Consider the following 7,104-nt stretch of genomic DNA (forward strand, 5'->3'; position numbering starts at 1 on the left):
TAATAATCATGATAGCATTTATTAAGCTCTTACTATATGCAAAGCACTGTTCTAAGCGCTGGGAAGGTTACAAGGTGATCAGGTTGTCCCATGGGGGGCTCACAGTCTTCATCCCCAATGAAGAGGGGATGAAGTTGATGTGGAAAGAGCCCGGGCTTTGGAGTCAGAGGTCATGGGTTCAAATCCCGGCTCCGCCACTTGTCAGCTGCGTGAGCTTGGGCAAGTCACTTAACTTCTCTGGGCTTTAGGTCCCTCATCTGGAAAATGGAAATGAAGACTGTGAGCCCCACATGGGACAACCTGATTATGTTGCATCTACCCTGGCGCTGAGAACAGTGCTTGGCACATAGCGCTTAACAAATACCAACATTATTATTATTATTATCATTATTATCATTATTGTCATTATTATTATTATTTATCCACTAGGCCATGCTGCTTCTCATAACCAATGACCTGCTATTCTCTCTTCACCTTCTGGCTATTTCTGGGGCTTTTCAAACCTATCACTCCTTATTCTGACTTCCAAAACTGCTCTGGCCATCTTAGTGCCAAGTAAGGATTTCGCTTCCAAAAGGGAATCAATAAAAACATCGAAAAATTTTTTTTTCAATGTGATCCCAGGGAAATGTCACTTGATAGATTTTCACAGATCCCCATCTCATCTTGTGTCAAAATGGAATTTGGAAGCTACTCATGGTAAAAAATGCTTGGTGAGGAGACAAAGTAAAGGAATTCCCTGATTCCTCCTTGCTCTGACTCAGGCCGTGCTCTTTTAATTATAGTGGGTCCTAAATAAGACCAGGTTTGATGTGGAATGAGCAAGGGCCAGAGAGTCATGAGACCCAGGTTCTAGACCTCATTCTCTCATTTCCTTATGTGCCTTTGGGTAAGTTGCTCAACCTCTCTGTGCTGCTTCCTCATCTGTAAACTTGGGTTAATATAATAATGACAATAATAGTAATGATGGCATTTGTTATGGGCTTACTATGTGCGAAGCACTGTTCTAAGTGCTGGGGGGGATACAAGGTGATCAGGTTGTCCCACGTGGGGCTCACAGTCTTAATCCACATTTTACAGATGAGGGAACTGAGGCCCAGAGAAGTTAAGTGACTTGCCCAAAGTCACACAGCTGACAAGTGGTGGAGCTGGGATTAGAACCCATGACCTTTGGCTCCCCGTGCTCTTTGCACTGAACCACACTGCTTTTCTACCTTCTCTCCTTCCCTCTTAGATTGTGAGGCTCATTGTGGGTAATAATAATAATAATAATGTTGGTACTTATTAAGCATTTACAATGTGCCAAGCACTGTTCTAAATGCTGGGGGGATACAAGGTAAGCATGTTGTCCTTTGTGGGGCTCAGTCTTAATCCCCATTTTTCAGGTGACGTAACTGAGGCACAGAAAAGTTAAGTGATTGGCCCAAGGTCACACAGCTGACAAGTGGTGGAGCTGGGATTAGAACCCATGACCTTTGGCTCCCCGTGCTCTTTGCACTGAACCACACTGCTTTTCTACCTTCTCTCCTTCCCTCTTAGATTGTGAGGCTCATTGTGGGTAATAATAATAATAATAATGTTGGTACTTATTAAGCATTTACAATGTGCCAAGCACTGTTCTAAATGCTGGGGGGATACAAGGTAAGCATGTTGTCCTTTGTGGGGCTCAGTCTTAATCCCCATTTTTCAGGTGACGTAACTGAGGCACAGAAAAGTTAAGTGATTGGCCCAAGGTCACACAGTAGACAAGTGGCGGAGTGGGATTAGAAACCATGACCTCTGATTCCCAAGCCCGTGCTTTTTTCACTGAGCCACTCTGCTTCTCTAGTGACTGTGTCCATTCATTCATTCAATCACATTTATTGAGCACTTACTGTGTGCAGAGCACTGTACTAAGCGCTTGGGAAGTACAAGTTGGCAACATATAGAGACAGTCCCTACCCAACAACAGGCTCACAGTCTAGAAGGGGGAGACAGACAATCTGACTGTATCCAATCTATCTCGTATCTACCCCTGAGCTCAGCACAGTGCTTGCCACATGGTAAGTGCTTAGGAAATACCATCATTATAATTATTATCAGACATACTAAGGCCAGAAGTCTTTTTTTTTATAATGGCATTTATTAAGCGCTTACTATGTGCAAAGCACTGTTCTAAGTACTGGGGGGGATGCAAGGTGATAAGGTTGTCCCACAAGGGGCTCACAGTCAATCCCCATTTTACAGATGAGGTAACTGAGGCACAGAGAATTGAAGCGACTTGCCCAAAGTCACACAGCTGACACTCGGTGGAGCCGGGATTTGAACCCATGACCACTGATTCCAAAGCCCGGGCTCTTTCCACTGAGCCACACTGCTTCTCCCATTTTCTACAAACTGGTATGAGTTGGGATCCTTGGTTGAGAGAGTGGATGCGAACTGCTGATAAATTATAATGCAGTTGTTCTGACAGGGGAGCCTTGAGCCTCAGGACTGAGAACCCAAACATTTTTAATAGCTTTTTCAGAATCTCTCTTACGCTCCATCATGTTCTGAGACACAGAGCACAGTGGGCATGTGTGTGGCCAGACAGCCTTTGCCCATATTAGCCAGCTTCAGACCAAACCAAGACTACAAATTAGGTCTCCTGACCTTGCCTGTGGACCAGCAGCAGGACTGTCGATCCTCCTAAAATTTCCCTGCTCCTCTCCAGTTTTATCCCACTCCTGCCCCATCTTAGACTGTTCTCTTTCCCAGCAATATCTCAAGAGGAATAACAATAATAATAATAATGGCATTTATTAAGTGCTTACTATGTGCAAAGCACTGTTCTAAGCACTGGGGAGGTTACAAGGTGATCAGGTTTTCCCATGGGGGGCTCACAGTCTTAATCCCCATTTTACAGATGCGGTAACAGAGGCACAAAGAAGTTAAGTGACTTGCCCAAAGTCACACAACTGACAAGTGGGGGAGTCGGGATTTGAACCCATGACCTCTGACTCCAAAGCCCGGGCTCTTTCCACTGAGCCACGCTGCTTCTCGCCTCCACTCAAAATCTACCCACTCCACCAGAACCTTCAACACAGTCTCTAAGCACCTTAACAAAACACTTGGCCCTTTCCTTCTTCCCTCCCTGACCACAGTCTCTACGTGGCTCAGTTGAAAGAGCATGGGCTTTGGAGTCAGAAGTCATGGGTTCAAATCCCTTCTCCACCAATTGTCAGCTGTGTGACTTTGGGCAAGTCACTTCACTTCTCTGTGCCTCAGTTCCCTCATCTGTAAAATGGGGATTAAGACTGTGAGCACCACGTGGGACAACCTGATCACCTTGTATCCCCCCAGTGCTTGGAACAGTGCTTTGCCCAGCAGTTAGAACAGTGTTTTGCACATAGTAAGTGCTTAACAAATACCATCATTATTATTATTATGCCTACACCTCCAAGTTAACACAACTAAAACAGAACTTTACATACTCCCACCCAAACTCTGTCCTCTCCTTGACTTATCCCATCACTGAAGACAATTCCATCTTCCCTGTCTCACAAGACCAACACCTTGGCATTATCTCAAACTCAGTTCTCTCATTCAACCTGCAGATTCAATCTGTCATTAAACCTACTTTATCTTCCTTTGCAATCCACCCTGTACTCTGCCCCCAAATGGCTACTCTGCTGATCCAAGCCCTTATCCTATCCTGTCTTAACGTTTGCATCAGACTCCTCAGTGGCCTCCCTGACTCAGTCATTCAGTCATATTTACTGAGCGCTTACTGTGTACAGAACACTGTACTACTCCTGTCCCTCCACATTCCATTTGATACTTTACTTGGATGATTGCATTATTTTCCTAAGGAACATTTAGTAGATGTCTCCCCATTCCTTAAAAACCTTCATCAAAAAGAAACCCTTTACCACAGGCTTTAATTCACTCAGTCATTTCTCCCTTTCCTCCCTTAACTCACTAATCTCCTATTACAACCCACCCTACACACTTTGCTCCTCTAACACTTCCTTATTTTCTTTCAGTCCCCATATCTTTATTCATTTCAATCTGTCTCCCTATCTAAATCATAAGCTCTCTGTGGGCAGGGACTGGGTCAACCAACTCTATTGACCTGTACTCTCGCAAGTGCTTACTACAGTGCTTAATAAATGCTCCATAAATACCACTGACTGAGCGAGAAACGCTGCTGTCCCGTATCACACCCCCGTTGCCAAGGTCACACAGAAGACAAGTGTTGGAATCAGAATTGGAATTCAGATCCTCCGGACTTCCAGGTTTGTGCTCTATCCATTAGGCCATGCTGCTTCTACAGAAAGAGAAGAGAGAGTAAAAAGAAGAAAAGAGGGGTAACAGCCACCGGCTTTTCTAATGCTGCCACCTCCCACATCATGACGTTGTTGGCCTATATCTTCTGATCTGGCCGAGTATCGGCCCTGACTACCCTTATGAGTCACTCAAAGTGATGCTTCTCATCTCGATGTGCTTTCTGGGGAAACACATGCTCACATCAGAGGGGATGGAGGAGGCAGTAGGGCAAAGCCAGTCAGCATGTGCCGTCACTGATTCTCCGGGAGGACATGCCAGATTGCTCTACTCCCCAAAGGCCATCTGTGGCCCAGAAGGAGCTGTGACTCAGACTGAAGCGTGGAGGTGGTAGGAGAGGACATTGTTCACCATGTAGCCACAATGGTCCTCCCATCTGTCAACTAGCCTGTGGGTGACTCGTCTAGGGGAAAATAGACATAATCCATTAGAAGGGTTTGAGGTTTTTCCCTCAGCTTGTTTAGAGGAAGTCACACCGCTGTGGTGACCCTGGCCCAATATGCTCCTAACTGCATGTAACTGACCGGACAGGAGAATGCTACGATGGCTGAACAGTGTAGGGACACTGAAGTTTCATCCTTGCACCTAGTCTTGTATGGACAGTTCCGGATGCAGGTGGGAGAATAGCAGGATAGTCTCTGGATGTGCAGAGCACCTCCAATTCATTCATTCATTCAACTGAGTGCTTACCGAGTGCAAAGCACTGTACTAAGCACTTGGGAGAGTACAATATAACAACAGACATATTCCTGCACACAATGAGCTCACAATTTAGAGGGGGAGACAGATATTAATATAAATAGATGTATGTACAAATATGAATATAGGTATATATATCAGTAATTTATATATATATATATATATATATGTGTGTGTGTGTGTGTGCTGTGGGGTTGAGAGGGAGGTTGAATGAAGGAGCAATTAAGAGCAGCACAGAAGGGAGTGGGAGAAGAGAGGAGGGCTTTGTCAGGGAAGGCTTTTTGGAGTTGTGCCTTCAATAAGTTTTTGAAGTGGGGGAGAGAGATTATCTGTCTGATATGAGGAGGGAGGGTGTTCCAGGCCAGAGGTAGGATGTGGGCTAGAAGTTGGCAGTGAGATAGACAAGATTGAGGTGTAGGGAGAAGGTCAGCATTAGAGGAACAAAGTAGCATTTAGAGGAACGGAGTAATCCAAATCATCCATTCAGGGCACAACCCTATCCAGTTAGATCCTTTCGCGGGGCCTGAAGGGGAGAGACTTTTCAGTTCCTCTTCCACAAGTATAGACAATTTGACAGAGAAACCTCATTTGCCTCTCATTTCAAGCACAGCCCAACAAGAGCTGATAAACATAAACTGATGAAAAGCAATGGTAGATTTAAAAGTGATCCTTTGAAGTAAAGGCAGATCTTCTTAACTTGCACCTGCAGTTTGAAAGAGATCTATCTATTCAGGAATTAGCTTTCATTGTGTCTGTGTGACTACATGGGTTTCAAGGCAGATGGAATACATACGTGTAATATTTGAAGCTTCAGGTTGAGATACGAGTGTTGTGATCATGTTTTAGTGAACTGATGTGAGTGATACACAAGAATTCCCATGAAGTAGGTTGATGTTGGAATGAAACGTAAATAATACATTAGACTGACTAGCAATGTGTTAATGAATTGCCACAGAGTGACGGTTGGCATTGTGTCAGCAGCTCATGAATATGGACAATTTTAAAACCAAGCAGTAAATAAAAGGCATCTGGCACTAGGATTAAAGAAGACCAGCAATATAGGTGGATGGGACATATGCAAACAAGAGAGAAAATTAAATTAGGTCTGCCCAAAGGACTTCCCTGAATTGCTTGCAAGGCTGATGAGGAAAATAATAAGCTTACTGCTCCATTTTGCATCAGAAATCTTAGGATCTGTCACACATGCACAAATTTGCAAAAATGAAAGTTAAATTAACTTTATGAAATGTTTCATGGACGAGAAAAATATGTCACTCAAACAAGACACTGAAAATTCTGTTCTATTCCTCTTCTCACATTCTCCTTCTCTTCCCCTTCCCTGTAGCCTTCTTTGTCCCTTTGATCTCTTTTTCCCCCCTCTTAGTTTTCCTAATAATAATAATTATAGTATTTGGTGAGTGTTTCCTATGTGCCAAATATCATACTAAGTGCTGGTGTAGATAGAAGATAATCATGTCAGACACAGTCTCCGGCCCATATGGGGCACACAGTCTGGAGGTGGGGAAAATAAATTTGTGGTATTTATCCGTCACTTAATCAATCAATGGTATTTATTGTTTACTGTGTGCAGAGCACTGTACTAAACTCTTGGGAGAGTACAGTCCAAGAGATTTGGTAAACACGATCCCTCCACAAAAAGCACTTATAGAACAGCAATTCAATAAGGAAACTGAGTCTCAGGGAAGTGATTTGCCCGAGGTTACACAGCTGCTACCCTCCCAGGATCACACTTGGAGAGTTTCCAGTACTCTACCAGTCTCGACTATGAGAGAGAGAGTCAAGCAGAGGCATAACAATTCCATTCCTAGCTTGAGCAATGGCTAGCAAGTGGAAGGCAATCTGCTACAAGTCAAAACTCACCTTTGCTGGGCAGCAGCACCACTGGAGAGAGTAGAGGGCAGAGACTCATTCATTCAATCCTATTTACTGAGCGCTTATTGTGTGCAGAGCACTGTACTAAGCAGTTGGGAAGTACAACTCGGCAACACATAGAGATGGTCCTTACCCAACAACTGGCTCACAGTCTAGAAAGGGGAGACAGACAACAAAACAAAACATGTAGACAGGTGTCAAAATCAT

General features: G+C 44.1%; 1 non-coding gene across 1 annotated transcript; it reads left to right on the forward strand.

The window, feature by feature from the left end:
* The first annotated feature begins 6,737 nt into the window (after positions 1–6,737).
* LOC119933693 lies at positions 6,738–6,875 on the forward strand. Its single transcript, XR_005452596.1, has one exon. It is a non-coding gene; the product is annotated as a small nucleolar RNA SNORA7 (small nucleolar RNA).
* Positions 6,876–7,104: the final 229 nt, after the last annotated feature.

The sequence above is a fragment of the Tachyglossus aculeatus genome, chromosome 1, assembly GCF_015852505.1.
Source record: "Tachyglossus aculeatus isolate mTacAcu1 chromosome 1, mTacAcu1.pri, whole genome shotgun sequence".
In the NCBI taxonomy this organism is placed as follows: Eukaryota; Metazoa; Chordata; class Mammalia; order Monotremata; family Tachyglossidae; genus Tachyglossus; species Tachyglossus aculeatus.